Raw genomic sequence first — 18,227 nt, 5'->3', positions numbered from 1 at the left:
AATAGATAAAATCATGAATGAAAATGGAATTATGACAACCAATCCCGCAGTAATACATGCAGTTATCAGGGAATACTATGAAAAATTATATGCCAACAAACTGGACAACCTGGAAGAAATGGACAAATTCCTAAGCACCCACCCACTTCCAAACTCAAACAGGAAGAAATAGAAAACTTGAACAGACTCATAACCAGCGAAGAAATTGAATCAGTTATCAAAAATCTCCCAACAAATAAGAGTCCAGGACCAGATGGCTTCCCTGGGGAATTCTACCAGACATTTAAAGCAGAGATAATACCTATCCTTCTCAAGCTGTTCCAAAAAATAGAAAGGGAAGGAAAACTTCCAGACTCATTCTATGAAGCCAGCATTACCTAGATTCCTAAACGAGACAGAGACTCAGCAAAAAAAAAAAAAGAGAACTACAGGCCAATATCCCTGATGAATATGGATGCAAAAATTCTCAATAAGATAGTAGCAAATCGAATTCAACAGCATATAAACAGAATTATTCACTATGATCAAGTGGGATTCATTCCTGGGCTGCAGGACTGGTTCAACATTCGCAAATCAATCAATGTGATACATCACATTAATAAAAGAAAAGATAAGAACCATATGATCCTGTCAATCGATGCAGAAAAAGCATTTGACAAAATTCAGCATCCTTTCTTAATAAAGACCCTTAAGAAAGTCGGGATAGAAGGAACATACTTAAACATCATAAAAGCCATTTATGAAAGCCCACAGCTAATATCATCCTCAATGGGGAAAAACTGAGAGCTTTCCTCCTGAGATCAGGAACACAACAGGGATGTCCACTCTCACCGCTGTTGTTTAACATAGTGTTGGAAGTGCTAGCATCAGCAATCAGACAACAAAAGGTAATCAAAGGCATCAAAATTGGCAAAGAAAAAGTCAAGCTTTCGCTTTTTGCAGATGACATGATATTATACATGGAAAACCCAATAGACTCCACCAGAAGTCTGCTAGAACTGATACATGAATTCAGCAAAGTTGCAGGATACAAAAATCAATGTACAGAAATCAGTTGCATTCTTATACACTAACAATGAAGCAACAGAAAGACAAATAAACTGATCCCATTCGCAATTGCACCAAGAATCATAAAATACCTAGGAATAAACCTAACCAAAGATGTAAAAGATCTGTATGCTGAAAACTATAGAAAGTTTTTGAAGGAAATTGAAGAAGATATAAACAGGTGGAAAAACATTCCATGCTCATGGATTGGAAGAATAAATATTGTTAAAATGTCAATACTACCCAAAGCTATCTGCACATTCAATGCAATCCCAATCAAAATTGCACCAGTATTCTTCTTGAAGCTAGAACAAGCAATCCTAACATTTGTATAGAACCACAAAAGACCCCGAATAGCCAAAGTAATTTTGAAGAAGAAGACCAAAGCAGGAGGCATCACAATCCCAGACTTTAGCCTCTACTACAAAGCTGTAATCATCAAGACAGCATGGTATTGGCACAAACACAGACACATAGACCAATGAATAGAATAGAAACCCAGAATTAGACCCACAAAAGTATGGCTAACTGATCTTTGAGAAAACAGGAAAGAATATCCAAAGGAAAACAGACAGTCTCCTTAACAAATGGTGCTGGGAGAGCTGGACAGCAACATGCAGAAGAATGAAACTAGACCACTTTCTTACACCATTCACAAAAATAAACTCAAAATGGATAAAGGACCTGAATGTGAGACAGGAAACCATCAAAACCCTAGAGGAAAAAGCAGGAAAAAACCTCTCTGACCTCAGCCGCAGCAATTTCTTACTTGACACATCCCCAAAGGCAAGAGAATTAAAAGCAAAAATGAAGTATTGGGACCTCATGAAGATAAAGAGCTTCTGCACTGAAAAGGAAACAATCAAGAAAACTAAAAGACAACTGATGGAATGGGAAAAGATATTTGCAAATGACATATCGGACAAAGGGCTAGTATCCAAAATCTATAAAGAACTGACCAAACTCCACACCCGAAAAACAAATAATCCAGTGAAGAAATGGATAGAAAACATGAATGGACACTTCTCTAAAGAAGACATCCAGATGGCCAACAGGGACATGAAAAGATGCTCAACGTTACTCCTTATCAGGGAAATACAAATCAAAACCACACTGAGATACCACCTCATGCCAGTCAGAGTGGCTAAAATGAACAAATCAGGAGACTATAGATGCTGGAGAGGATGTGGAGAAACAGGAACCCTCTTGCACTGTTGGTGGGAATGCAAACTCGTGCAGCTGCTCTGGAAAACAGTGTGGAGGTTCCTCAAAAAATTAAAAATAGATCTCCACTATGACCCAGCAATAGCACTGCTAGGAATTTACCCAAGGGATACAGGAGTGCTGATGCCTAGGGGCATTTGTACCCCAATGTTTATAGCAGCACTTTCAACTATAGCCAAATTATGGAAAAACCCTAAATGTCCATTAACTAATGAATGGATAAAGAAATTGTGGTTTATATACACAATGGAATACTACATGGCAATGAGAAAGAATGAAATATGGCCTTTTGTAGCAATGTGGATGGAACTAGAGAGTGTTATGGAGAGTGAAATAAGTCATATAGAGAAAGACAGATACCATATGTTTTCACTCCTATGTGATTCCTGAGAAACTTAAGACAATGGGGGAGGGGAAGGAAAAAAAAAAGGTTAGAGAGGGAGGGAGCCAAAACATAAGAGGGAGCCAAAACTGAGAACAAACTGAGGGTAGCTGGGGGCTGGAAGGGAGGGGAGGGTGGGTGAGGGGTATTGAAGAGGGCACCTGTTGGGATGAGCACTGGGTGTTGTATGGAAATCAATTTGACAATAAATTTCATATTAAAAAAAATCCATGTGAGACACAGGTAAACACTAAAGAATAGCAAATTAATCAGAACACTCTATACCCTTACTATCTTGAATAGGCAGGAGCATATTGAAGCAGTATTTTAAATTACAGAAGTTTACTATGTGTTGCACTAATTCCTAACTGCATATTTCAGGAGCACAAAGCAAAAAGAATTTAGGTGTTTTTAAATAATGTCTATGAAAGTATTTTGCCAATTCACTGGCAAAAAATGACAAAAGACTATCTTGCAGGAGTAAAAAATTTATTTTCTAATGATTGTAATAAACTTTAGGTTGAGAATGTAATTAGGGTAACTGATAAGATATAGGACTCTTCAACTAGATTTAAGACATTGCATGGGGCATACTTATACTAAAAGGTTATTTATCGTTATCTGGAATTCAAACTCAACTGTGTGTTCTGTATTTTTATTTGCTCAATTTGGCAACCTTAAATGTAGTACAAGTGCTTTCATAAAAGAGGTGCTAATGGGCTATTTAATGAAGCTCTCACCACAAAATAGACATGTTGAACAAATATCTGTTCTATGAATTTAACTTTTCTTCTTGTTACATTTTCTGTTAACTTAAACACCATCTAAAAGGGATTTCCATTACAATCAAAGACTAATAAAACTGGAATGAGCCATAGAGATCACCTAGTTCAGTCCTCTAGATTTACAGATGAGAAAACTGAGGACTATAAGTGCCACTGTAATTCTAGAGACAGAAGTGAGGATCAGTGCTCCTTCCTAACCCCCACCAGAGTTTCACAATTCCCCAGTCTCAGAATATATGAAAACTACAAGCATTTTACAGCCCAAGCCACTTAGGAACCTAATAATTTGGGGCCAAAGGAAATGTTTCAGGATTTGACAGAACTCATTATGTCTTTACAAGACATTTACATTAAAATATTAAGTAGAAAAAATGAAATATAAATACTAGCCTATATGAAGTTAATATTTGCTTTAATTTAGAACAGTTGAAGAAATTATTATGGGATTCCAAATGTGAGAGCAGATAACTAAAGCCCCTCTAGGTAGTTTTCACTTATTACTATCACTAAGTGAGAGGTTAAGTCACCAGAAATAAGGATTCAAAGAAGAAAAAATAGTGACCTCTTTTGAACACCAAACCTATGTATTAAGCTGTATAGTGGAAGTTATCATTTCGTAATATCCTAGGTCCTCAAGCTCCACATCCTTTTTCTAGCCCCTCTTTTCTTCCTTTTTGCCATGATAAACTTCTTTCAATACCTTGAACAAGTTATGGTTTTTCTATTTTCCTTTGTTTGGAAAATAATCCAGACATCCTTCAACACATACTGTTTATTCTCCTACTTATCCTGTATGTCTCAGCTTAACTGGAGACTGATTTCCCTAGACTAGGTAAGGTGATCCACTGTGTTTTCATAGCATCCTATAGCATCTTCATATTTTATTGGCATTGTTTGTTGAATGTAAGCTCGGCAAGAGCAAGAACTCCACAAGTCAGTCTCTAGTGCTTAATGTGTTATCAAGTGCATAGCAGGTACTCAGTATATATTTGATCAACTGAAAAATAGTAAATTGGTAACTCAAATGCAGTAAAACATATCTTCAAAAATACCTAATGACATGGGAAAATGGTCAGATATATAAGGAAAACATACATGCTATGGGATACGTATAGTGTGATTTTAATTTTGTAAAATAAGAAAATATACATTTTTACACTGAAAAAAGATTAGAAATATACCAAAATATTAATAGAGAAAATGTTTCAAAGTTTATTTATTTATTTTTGAGAGAGAGAGAAAAAGTGCAAGTGGGGAGGGGCAGAGAGACAGAGGGAGAGAGAGAATCCCAAGCAGGCTCCAGACTGTCAGCGCATAGCCTGACACGGGGCTCAAACCCACCGATTGCGAGATCATGACCTGAACCAAAATCAGATGCTTAACCGACTGAGCCACCCAAGCAGCCCGAGAAAATGTTTTGTTGGCAAAAAATTATGTGATTTATTTTTATGATCAGAAAAAATGAATTATTCTAGAAGAGAAATCCATATTTTCTATACTCCTGTTAAAGACATAAATAAGGGTTAAAAACCATTATTTTCCAGTTCATCCTCATAGTCAGTTTTGGTGGAAGGTTTTGGCATTTTTATACTCTTTATGTCCCATGAAACATTTTTCAAATTAGACCCAACAATTCTATGTTAATATAGCTTTTCCTAAAGGCATCCTGAGTACAAATGTAATTCTACACTTTTATATTGTGTATTATCTGTAATTCTATAATGTAACTCCATTCTATTTAATCTGTGGTTTCTTAAAGAACCGTTTCTCTCCTGAGTACTTCTGAAAACATGGTCATCTTTCTTACAGTTAAGATTTTGAAGAGTTTGGCATTCTTTCTTCAATAGCCAAATTTAAAGAATGTAAAATTTGTTATGCTTTTGTAGAAAATATATGATACTATTAAAGAGCCACAGATCACCATTAAATGTGAATTACTTCACAGTGAGGTAAGGCACAAAATACATTATATTTTTGCTATCTCACAGCTTAGTAATTCTGGCTGGCTTTTCTTTTTTTTTTTTTTTTTTTTTCAACGTTTATTTTATTTTTGGGACAGAGAGAGACAGAGCATGAACGGGGGAGGGTCAGAGAGAGAGAGGGAGACACAGAATCGGAAACAGGCTCCAGGCTCTGAGCCATCAGCCCAGAGCCTGACGCGGGGCTCGAACTCACGGACCGTGAGATCATGACCTGGCTGAAGTCGGACGCTTAACTGACTGCACCACCCAGGCGCCCCTCTGGCTGGCTTTTCTATATTCAAACCTCTCGTTTTTTTTTTACCTCTCAATTACATTTAAAAAATTATTCTGAAATGAAAAATCCAATATTGTTTATTGTGATTAATTTTAACTTTATTCAACAAATGTGTGTAGAGAGCACCTTCAAATGATTGGCAGAGTGCTAAACTTTGACTGTACAGAATGAGTAAGATATAGTCCCTGTCTTTGAGGTATTCACAGTCTATTTAGAGAGAAATATTACAAAAATATATATGACAATATAGCACAATAAATCCTGTTATATAAGGAGAACAAAGTACTTGAGGCAAAGAGATCAAAGGTGGGTGTCATTGAAGCTGCTTGTACCTTTTACTTCTCTTCTGGTTCAAGCTACCATCACCTCTTGCCTTGATTGGCAGAATAGCCTACAACTGCTCCCCTGTTTCAATCCCTGCCTTCCTGTAATCTATTCTCAACACAGCAGCCAGATGATAGTTTCAGAAATGTGTTCAGTATGTCCTCCCTTTGCTCAAACCCCCCAGTGGCTCCCTGTCTCATTGAGTGAAAGTGAGTCCTTCCAAATCCTTCCTGATTGTGGCCTCCTACCCACACCACAGATTTTTGTCCTTTTCTTTTCCTGTGTTCTCCTTTGCTGAGTCTGCTGTAGGCACATTAATGCTTTGATGATGTTCAAACCTATCAGCATATTTACACTTTGGGGACCTCACACTTATCTTCCCTTTGCCAGAAAACTCATGACCCAGCATGATTCCCTCCTTACTTACTTTACCTTGATCACATAATACCTACTGTATGAGGCCTAACCAGGCCAAGACATCTTAAATTACAACTTGTACTTTCAAACACTCCCCATTCCCCTATCCTATCCTTATTATTATTTTTTGTAATTTGCATGGCACTTAGAACTATCCAACATTTTTATTGTTTATCTCTCCCTCAGTCCCAGATTATTTTATTCACTAATGTATTGAATACATTTACAGAAGGAGCTTGCATACATGTTAAATGTTCAATAAATGATAAAAAGATGATTTAACCTAGTTTTTATTATAGTAAAATCTAAGTTTTTACTAATTCAGAATTTGTGGTAACTCTTCTTAGATTCATTTGAGATTTATCTTTACATTTTCTATTAACAAATTGTGGTGGTTTTTTTTTTTTGGCAACTAACTTTTAAGTTGGAATAAGAGAAAAGAAAGTATAACCTCTTTAAGAAAACTATTTTCAGTCAATTTTTACTGAATCTATATGGAGAGTAAATGAAAAGCTGATTTCTAGCTGAAAACCACCACCTAAGATTTTGATTATTTTTGTTGTTGTAATTATATGTTACTAAAGTAATAAAATTACATTTCCTTTAAATTGGTGAATTCTTCAGATTTGGACTGATTTTGGACTAGCTTTTGCAACTAGTTCTGCATTAAAGAACAATTGCAGTAATGTTAAGAGAAATCATATAGATATAGGTATTAAATGGAATGTTGCAAGATGTAGTCTTTATAAACCTCTGACATTCTAAGAATCTTTGGTTCCTGATGGAAGACACTAATAAGAGCCTTTAGTCAGGCTAATAGCTAAATCGTGTTCTGTTGGAAAGACACATTAGAAACACATTAATTATTTCAGGCAACTGGAGTACCATTTTTTCACTGCAACATTTAGGAAATCTTAAAAAAGGGAAATGGAAACAATGGACTAGGAACTAAGCCCTGTAGTGGTCTGGAGGGCCTAGTGACTGCTGTAAGTGTTCGGTATTCATAGAAATTTGGTGCTTTCTCCCCATTAAGTGAATGTGTTGCTTTCACTGAGCAATCAAAGCAGTGGGGATATGGAATTGACTTTTGTGTGTTGTGTGATATGAGGGCTTCACACTTTGGGCAATTCTCCTTTATATGTAATGACTCGTATTTGCCAAGTAGTTGGTCAGAAATATAGTTTAGTTTCTGGCCATGGACCTATGATCCTGAGCTCACTACCAGGGAATCCATATTCATTTTCTAAAGGACCCTAGCTCTCTCTCAGTGACACTTAAAGAAGTTAACTTAGTTAAGGAAAAAAGACTTGATGACAATAACAATCTATTTGGCATTTTAAAAGACCCAGGGCTCCTCCCACTCTTCCTTCGAGAAATTACCTAACTGCTAATTTGCTATGCAGAAAAGCCTTCCAAACTGCCTGCTGCCAGATTAGCTTTATCAGGGTACACATCAAACTTGCTTTGAGTTGTGGGCTTATCATGTGGAAAATGATGCAAACAGAAGATTACTGAATGAAAACAAGTATACAGATGCCCACTTACCATCAAGATGTTAGAATTAACTAAAAGAGCATATTAATAAGTTGGTCTTTTTTTCTCAAATTGCCAAGCAGGTGGGAGGTTTGAATTGGTATCTTTTGTGAGCTCTTGGTTTGAAATGAAGAGAGTGTGAGTTTCCCTCCACCCCCGATTATCTTCTGTTCATTTTAATTTGAAGTTCTCAAAGATATTTCAAAGTGAGATGCTGTTCTTTCCCTTCCTCTTTCAAAGTTTAATCAATTAGCGTTTGACATGTGTATGAAATGATAAGCATTAGCTAGCATAATAAGGAAGCAGGAAAGCAATTTGTCTTTTCCAGCTATATATTTAAAAAATTAATCACTGCTTATAAATCCTTCCCAACTCCTTTTTCCCCCACTAACAAATGAGATTGTATTCTGAAATTATTAAAAAGTAATTGCAGTATAAACAGAAAATGATGAATAGGGAGGGTTGACTGAATTGATTCTATTTAGCGCTTGACCTTCTGTTTTCATCATTGCTAATTAAATAAGCTCAATTTAGGTTGGAAATAAGCTAATGTATGCAACATTGCTATGAAATCTTTAAGATGCTCTAAACTGGAGAGACCCTATATAGTAGAAAGATCCTCTCTACAGAGACTGGAGATCAAATCCTGATTCTGTCACTTTTTGTGTGGCCTTCGATAAACAGCTTATCTTTTATGAATCTCAATTTTCTCATTGTAGATAGCATGAATGTAACATTCTATAGGAAATGACTGTGAAGGTTATGGAATATCTTTGTATGATTTTCCATAAAATTAGAACTTCATCTTGATCTCCTCTGTTCTACATCTAATTTGGCTTGCAAAGGATTAACATTGACTTTCTGATGCCAAGATCAAGGACAGATAATAGTTACACTATAATGTAATTGTCAGTGGAAGATTGTAAACTTTGATGTGTAAGTGTGGCCAAATATGCAGTTTTTAATGCAGTTCTATCTTTGAAAACTCTATTTCTTTTGCCTCTGTGGGGTTATTCTTGCATAAATCTGAGTTCACTTGAGGGAAGTTTCCAAGGAGCAGCTGGGTTATTTCTGGGTTCAAGGTATTCAAAGCTCTGACTAAATCTTAACAACAGAATAATTTTCTTCCCCCAGATAGCAGTGTGATGGGAAAGGTGGTTGGACTATTTGGATGAATATATAAAAGCTTAAATTAAAATATGGGGAGAGAATACTTTCATACATTTGTTTTCTAGTTTACTTGTAACATGTTAGCCTTCCCTTGCTTCATAAAGAATCCTCTAAGATTAGATGAGCACAAAATCCAAGCAACCAACACTGCTGGTTCATTAATGTCACACTTCATCCATTCTTCCTGTGTGTTCAAACATCATACAACCCTAAAATAAAACAAAGAAAAACAAAACAAAAAACAAGCTAACCCCCAAGGTAAATAACAACAGCAACAAAAAACTACTACCAATACCACAACCTACTGCAACAAAAAGCCAGGTCCAAGCCATAACTAACAGCTGTTTAGAAGTAAGTTAGATTGTTAACATTGCTGTGTTTCAATAGCATAAAGACTTCTTATGTAATAGAGTTTATATGTAATTAGGCAATGGCTAAAAGGATAGGAAGAGTAGAGATTCCAAATGTAAAAGATTTAAATTTCTAACACATTTCTGTAGTATGACTTTAATATACCACTGAAAGTTTTGAGTGTTCCAGTTCTCATTCCTTAACTAAAAATTGCATTTATTCAGAATCATTATTTAAAATTCCTACATACCTTGATCAAATACATTTTGAAGAATATCTTTACATTATTATTACAACAACCCTATAAAAAAGGTACACCCTGACCATTGAAGAAATCTAGTTACAGAGAGTTTAAAAGTTGTATGCCCAAGGATTAAAGTTGTTTTAGTGGTAAGACCAGGTTTTGAAAAAAACTGATGTTCATTTCATTCCCAGTAACATCTACCTTGCCTACTGTATAGAATTATTTGTAAACATCAAATGAAATAATGTGTTTGAAAGTATTTTATAAAACTAAAATTCTGTTATGTATCTGCACATATGTTAAATGTATATGTGATCTCTCCCTTTTGGGGAGATTTCATGAGAAACTAAGCCACATGTAAACACGGTCGTATAATGGAAGGAACTTGACTTTTAGGATTAAATAGGGGTTTAAAAAAGGTCATGTAGGATGTTATTTTATACTTTATCACAGTTGAAAGAGATCCATGGCTTTGCCTTTGACATTTTCCTCATTCACAACATAGTTTATCACAGCTGATTCCTCTTCATGATTCATATCCCAGCCATGATTTCTAGAGATAGTTTGCTTGAATACCTAATTTAATATCCCATTTCCACTGTGGTACTGTTTACCATTTTCCCCCTTTAGAATTTTGACAATATTTATTATTACTTAGATTACTGACTTTTATTGTTGTTGTTTGCTTGTTTACTATCTTCTTTAGGGGAACCTTCTTTGGGGGCCAGTTTAGGCTGGCCACTAACTAGCCATGTGACGTAGCAACTTCTTAACTCTTCCAGACCTAAGAATTCTCATATGTGAAAATAAGAGCAAAACAGAGCTTCCACAGAGAGTTTTCACATACATTATTTTTAAAATAAGGAAATGAGAAAATCAGACTAAAAGGGCACACAAATCTTTTTCAATTCTAAAGCTTGATGTATCTAAGTCTTTGATGTATAGCTTACATGTATTTAGTCGATAAGTAATCACATAGAAATATATACAAAAACATATTGGGATTTGGAATCCTTCTACATAATTTCTTTTCTCCTACTGGCTATTCATGCTATTTAAGATCTAAACATTCTGTGACTATTACGATTACAAATACACATTCTGTATATTTGTTACACAGTGCAAGTTTTTAAAGTTGATAAAATATGATATTTTTGCAAGTATTTTTACTTAGAATTTTAGTCAAGATCTTGCTTGGAATTATGGTCAATGCTCAACAGTGATAGTCTCTGAAGAAATCTATTCTTTGGCTGCCTTTGTCATTGCATTTCACATTTATCATATTTAGAGTCTATTCAGATAGTAGTCATTCATTCCTCACTGTTTCATTCCATCAGAATCATTATTTGCATATGAATTTTTTTCTAAAATAGGAATTTAGGCTTGTGTAAGGATAACACTATGTTTAAAACTAATTAAATAAGATGAAGAACTTGAAATTTTTGGCGACGACCCTATTGAAATGATTGCTAAAGTGCATTTCATTATTGAATCAAAGAATCATGCCCTAGAAGAATAAAGAGACCAGAAAGGAAACTCAATGAATCTAATTTAATTCAATATATTTTTTTTTGTTTCCACTGCTAAATTATTTAGGATTTAGAATGTTATTAAATAGCCTTTGGAGTGAACTCTAAGTTTTTCTCCTTTAGGTGGTTCCATAGTTTGTCTGAAAGAAGGTTTTGGAGGGGTTGGTTGAACTGAAAATTATGTTTCTATTTTCAGTGGTTTCCTAATTTAAAATTTTCACCTCTCCAAAAAATATTTTTACCTGAAGGGCACAAAATTGGGTATTTACCCAAAGAACACAAAAATACTAATTTAAAGGAATACATGCACCCTAATGTTCATAGCAGCATTATGTACAACAGCCAAATTATGGAAACAACCCAAGTGTCCATTGACTGATGAATGGATAAAGAAAATGTAACAGTGCTCATTTTGGCCACACATATACTAAAATTGGAACAATACAGAGAAGATTACCATGGCCCCTATGCAAGGATGACATGTAAATTCATCAAGCATTCCATATTTTAAAAAAAGAAGATGTGGCATATATATACATAGTGGAACAACCTGGATGGTGCTAGAGAGTATCATGCTAAACAAAATAAGTCAGTTAGAGAATGACAAATACTGTATGATTTCACTCATATGTGGAATTTAAGAAACAAAACAAGTGAACAAAGAGAAAAAAAAAAAGAGAGTGGGAGGTAAACAAAGAACCAGACTCTTAACTATAAAGAACAAACTGATGGTTACCAGAGAGGAGATGGGTGGGTGGATGGGCTAAATAGGTAATGGGGATTAAGGAGTATACTTGCTGTGATGAGCTCTGGGTGTTGTATGGAATTGTTGAATCACTATTTGTACACCTGAAACTAATATTACACTCATTGTTAACTGGGATTTAAAAAAAACCCTTAAAAATGGTGATTATAATAAATAAATAGGGGCGCCTGGGTGGCTCATTCGGTTCAGCATCCAACTCTTGACTTTTCAGGTCATGATCCCAGGGTCGTGAGATTGAGCCCCATGTCAGGCTCTGCACTGAGCAGGGAGCCTGCTTGAGATTCTTCTCTCTCTCTCTATCCCTCCGTCTCTCCCCCCACCCCCGCCCTGGCTTGTGCCCACTGTCTCTCATTGTCTCTCTTTTTCTAAATCAATCAATCAATCAATCAATCAATCAATCAATAAAAATGATCTGTTAAGATTCTTGGTTGTAAGCAACAGAAATTGATTCTACTTCATCGGAATCAGCTAGAATTAAACTTATTTAATAGAATTTAATGGAATTCAACAGAATTAACTAGAATTAAGCTGGTTCAAATCAATTGTTCTGCCTGAGAAAAATTTTTTTCAGAGTTTAAGCAGCAGAAAGAGAGGTGAAGAACCAAGCTTTAAAAGCATAGGAACTAGAGTAACTACAGCAGAAACACATAGTTTTTTGGGGGTCAGGGCATGAATCAACTCCAGTGTTTTCAAATGCATGACTGATCTAGCACAAAATCACATACCATAAGATTGTAATGGACAGAAGAACAGTTTTCTCAAAGCAAAAGTTAGTTTTCTATTTCATAAAGAAAGGGAATGAATGTTGAGACCAATGGCAACACAAGTGAAGAATTATTTTCCTCACTTCGGACTCTTGGGCTAACTGAATTTAACATTGCTATCTTTGCAGTCACGTCTTTTGGTTGGAAGCCATGTATATGTTCTAAGTGCCGCCCTAAGGAGATTAGGACTGGAAACCCCATTGCTTTACTAATCCTGTGCAACCTTAATTTTTCCTTCACAAGTGGAGTATTTTTTCTTGTCTTGCTTATCCAAAAAGCAAAGCCTTTAAAGATCCTTACATGTAACACAGGAATAACATGATTACATGTAACATAGAGTATTTGTAAGTCTCTGATAAGGTAATGAACGTAGAGTGACATTTTGTGCATCATAAATCACTGTATACAACTAAGGTACAGTTATTATTTTAATTATGTTTATATTGTTTAGGCTAAAGAAAATGTAGAGTAGTAGTAGTAGTTAAGAGTATGAACTCAAGAACTACAGGACTAAATTCAAATTTCAACTATACCACCTTGTGCAAGTGACTTGAATGTTAAGTGGCTCATTTCCCTTGTCTTTAAGTTGAGGATAATAGTAGTGCCTTTTTCAAAGTGATCATTTTTAGAGTTAAATGAATGCATATATGAAAAGCACTTAGAACAATGCCTGACACAAAATAAATGATATAAAATTATTTCTATTATTATTGTTGTTGTCTTTCTTGTGAAAGCTAATCTTTGAGTTCTACTTTTAACATTTATTTCAAGATTTATAAATACAACTATGCTACACTGCTATGCCTTATTTAGAAGTTTTCCTGAAATCATATTGTTGGGTGAATTATTTGTACCTCTGTGTCATGTTTTTACATCTGGATTATCTAGTCCTTTGGGGTTAGCTCATGTTGTCTACATTTTATTATTTCCCAAAGGCACTAATAATTCACTCTCACATGAATTAAAACCTCTCTTTAATTCTTTTTCACTTACATATTTGTTTCTCTTAATCATCTTGTAGTGTTTATTTTGAAAGAAGGGCATCAAAAGCTATTGGATTATACTGAAAATATTTTTAGTATCAGTTCCCAGTTCAGTTTCCTTGTACAATGAATAATAGCTAGGGCTATTGGGCCAACATGAAAAGTCACCCCAAACTTGGTTCTGTTAGGACCAGGTTGGCTACTGCTTTTATGTATGAGATTATCAGAATATTTTCAAAAAGTCTGCACCTCAAATTCTCACTTTGAAGACTGCCAATTCTTGGCAAAAATAAACAAAACATACGGTCTCTCTGTTTTTCTCTCATTCTCTCTCTCTCTCTCTCTCTCTCTCCCCACACACACACCCCAAAACTAAACAAAAGTGAAAAGGCATAGAAGTGAATTTTCATTTATTTCAAAATAATTTCTAAAAAATCTGGCTTGAAGATTTTGCCTTAATAAGGCATATTTATCAAGGTAGAAAGACATGTTATATATTAACATTTTTAGCTTGTTCAATAATTCTTAAATATTTAGACATATGACAAGTTGGCCTCCATTTGTACTCTTCTATTGTGTTAGAATGGCTTAATTCTTTTTGTGTTTTTTTTTTTCAACATTTATTTATTTTTGGGACAGAGAGAGACAGAGCATGAACGGGGGAGGGGCAGAGAGAGAGGGAGACACAGAATCGGAAACAGGCTCCAGGCTCTGAGCCGTCAGCCCAGAGCCCGACGCGGGGCTCGAACCCACGGACCGCGAGATCGTGACCTGGCTGAAGTCGGACGCTTAACCGACTGCGCCACCCAGGCGCCCCAAAATGGCTTAATTCTTTAATGACAGATAACTGAGTTATATTTAATGTAGATATAATTTGCAGGGAACTGATTTCAGAGAGAAATGTCATGCTACATTTGCATGCTGGAGTTTCATAAGTATTAATACGTGTTTCTATTTACAACAATGAATCCATTAATCCAACAAATATTTATTGAGTTGCAACTATGTCCGGGCACTCATACAGGAACTGCAGGCACAGCAGTGAACAAAAAAGACCAAAAGTCCTTACTTTGCGGGAGCTTATATGTTAATGGAGGAGGAAGATAATAAATAACAAATAGGTAAATATATTACGGGATCACTTAGTAATAAGTGCTATGGAGAAAATAAAGCAGGGAAAGGGGACTAAGTACTGGCAAGGGAGTATTGCTGGTTTATATGATAGCCGTGGAAGACCTTCGTGAGATGTCATTTGAGCAGAAGCCTGAAGGAAACGAGGGAGAAACTTTGCAAATATCTGGGCAAAGAGCGTTCCAGGCAGAGACAGTGGTGAGTGCAAAGACCCTGTGATGAGAGTGGGTTAGGCATATTTAAGGAACAAGCTGCTGGAGGGAAATAGACAAGGGATGAGGTCCAAAAAGGGTCATGGACAAGACTCCATGGTCTTGGCAGGTGATTTTATAGACTTTGGCCTTTATTCTGAATGAGATAGGAAGCTACTGATAGTTTGAGCAGAGTAGTGACATGATCTGACTCAATTTTAAACAATATCTCTGGCTAATATTAGATGCATTAAAGAATGGGAAATCTATAGGCTGAAAAATCTGAATGCTGGAGCTGGGTGGGAATTCAATTAGGGAGGCATTAGAGCAAGGATCATCATTTTAGACGTTACTTAAAGATAAGCAAATCTTACTTAAAGGGCTAACATTTAAGTATTAAAGTGTCAGTGAGCCATGCCTCCTTGAATTATTTCATATTACACTAACATCCTTACAAAGAATAATATTTTCCAGGAAAAGAGAAGATTCTGGGTTAAAAGGTTTGAAATAAAGATTTTTTTGATGTCCTAAGACACACTAATAATATACCAAGTCAAATAAATTATCATATTTTCTTTGATTTTTCTGATGGAAGAACAAGCTGTGTATACTCTTTTTAGAGACTAGGTAGGTTCCATCAGGGAAGCCAAAAAATGTTAATGGACACTTTAACTTTAAAATTGATTTTTATAAGAACATTTTCATGAAATAAGAACATATTGAAGTGCAAAATTAAATGCCTGTTTGAGGCACCGGTTCATCTTCTGTGGCCTTTACGATGTCAGTGTCACAATATGAAAAAAAAGGAGATTCAAGTTAAGTCAGTAAAGAGTGAATTGTTGGAAGCTGTAAATACAACTCTTGCTTACTTCATGGGTGAGACCGAAACAATATGAAAGACTTCCAACAAAATCAGAATTGCTTTTTCCTGTTCAACCTCACCCTTATCCTTTCTTATTAATTTTGAGAATAAATACTACTAGTATTTGGTGCTGAAATATTCATTTACCATATGTCAAAAAAGCCTAGTCTCTTGAACAGATTTCAATTTCTCTAGTGTAATCCTGGAGACGGTGGCTTATTGATTCTGTATGTTACTGTCCATTATGTTTAGCTATTATGATAATGTTTAAGATATTAATGTGCTAATTAAATGGAAGTTCAAATTACTTACTCTTGCATGGTAGATGCTGACCAGTCATTCTTCTTGCTTTGAAAATATAGATGCTTTTAGATATATACTCATTCACATCTTTAGTGGCATATTATTTTGTTACTTATTGTGTATCCATGAGCCAGCAAATTAATTTTCATTGCATTTCTACTGTCCAGCATCATGCTGGGTGGTTAGGATCAGAGGTCCTTGCTTATAAAGTTATTGCATAACCTGGGAGAACTATTTTTCTGATAGGCTTTAAGGTTTTTCTCCTTACTCTTTATAATTTAGAAACTCTGTTGAAGAATCAAATTGAATTGACATTAATGAGAGCCTACTTTTTCTCAGAGCAATGCTAGGTGCAGAAGAATTATAAAGACATGATTCCTAATGTCATGGAGGTTACCATGGCTGGAGAGCTCCATAGCACAAACATACTAGAGTCTCAGAGTGGGTGGCCAGACTCTGAATACTGCAGGAGCACAGAAAGGGTGGCACCATTATGGACTTGGTTTGATAAGGAGTCATGAGGACATGATTCTGGAACTATGGCTTGAGGTATGAGAAGTCTGTGGAATGCAAGAAGTGTATTTCAGAGATTCAATCTGTTGAGAATAAAAAAAATATGGCTACACTTGGATGTAGTAAAAATAGATGAGGTTACATAAGTGCTGTAATGAGTAATAAGTGGCTTGGTATTATTCCTACCACCTTCCAACCTCCCAGCCTAGGGGTGAACTGACTGCTGAATGATATTTTTCATTTTTGGTACCAAATCAAATAGTTTTTTTAGCATCAGGTAATTACTGCTGAAGTTTTCATTCTTATCGTTTGTCACTTTCCTATGACTTGAAAATATGGAGCACAAGTTGTCCTGACCACTTTTCATTCAATAGCAGCACTCTGTAGAAGCACTTTTTGCCCCAAGCTACTGCCAAGATATGGAACATACAGCGTGGCTATTATTCCAAGCAACACTTTTCTTGCAGAAACTGGAGAGAAGCCAAAAGAAAAATCAATCACAATTATTCTAAGTGATGGTTCACAATGTTCTCCTTAACTTAATCTGTTAGTTTCCTGAGAGCACTGACAATGCTTCTTCACTTTTGATCTCCTCAGTGCCCAGCACTGTGTGGCAAATAGTAAGATATAAGTGTTTGCTAAATAAATACAGAAATACATAAAGTTTTGACATCTGTGTCAGGAAATCCAAATACCTGTCCTTTTACTCATGAACTATATCTGATCCTTTCCTCTCATGCAGTTTGAAGTGTAGAAATCTCTGTTATTAATGTATGAAGTCTTCAATTTTTTTAAGAGTCCTACAAAGTAAAAGCTAAATAAAATAGGTGTTCACAGGATTGGTTTAAAATCTCAGACTTCTGTCCCACATACCTCTGAAGGTGGCTGGCTGTTCTGTAGACAGATTGATTCTCTCCATGGAAGTTGCTAAAGGTGACAGAACTTTTCCTGAACTTTGGAATACTCTGGAATGTCTTTGGGGAGCGACTTTTAGAATCATGAGGTGAAGAACACCCACCCATAGGGCAAAGAGGGGACTCCACCTCAGTCCTCACTTCTGACAGGCAGTTTTCTTGCTTCAGGTAACTTTCAGGGCTGCTGTTCTCAGGAATGTATCTTCATTATTTGTAAGATGAGCTGACCACCCAGAGGTTTTGCCTCTTCCTTAAGAAAAATTTCAGTCACTAAAATTATCTGTATACAAGAATGCCAGTTTGTCAGAGTCGGAAAATAATGTATTTTGATAAATAGAATTCCCTTGTGGGAATTTCTGATATTTGAGCAAATTGAACACATAAAATATACTTTGAACTTAAACTATATATGGCAAGCAATTCACTCCTCTGAAGACTGAGAAAAAATTTTAGATTCCTGAATTATATGAGTAAAAAAATTCCATATTTTACTCATATACACAGGAAGAAAGTACAGGAAGTTACATCAAATCTGGAA

General features: G+C 35.5%; 1 long non-coding RNA gene and 1 other non-coding gene across 5 annotated transcripts in view; both read left to right on the top strand.

Moving 5' to 3' along the window:
- The window catches only part of LOC123611366, a 416,378-nt gene that overhangs the window by 203,913 nt on the left and 194,238 nt on the right, over nucleotides 1-18,227 (top strand). The window lies entirely within an intron of this gene.
- On the top strand, nucleotides 11,666-11,772 carry LOC123576225. The gene has a single exon (XR_006701246.1). It is a non-coding gene; the product is annotated as a U6 spliceosomal RNA (small nuclear RNA).

The sequence above is a fragment of the Leopardus geoffroyi genome, chromosome C2 (assembly GCF_018350155.1).
Source record: "Leopardus geoffroyi isolate Oge1 chromosome C2, O.geoffroyi_Oge1_pat1.0, whole genome shotgun sequence".
NCBI lineage: Eukaryota > Metazoa > Chordata > Mammalia > Carnivora > Felidae > Leopardus > Leopardus geoffroyi.
The sequence above is the reverse complement of the archived record's forward strand: the minus strand, read 5'-3'. Positions and strand labels throughout refer to the sequence as shown.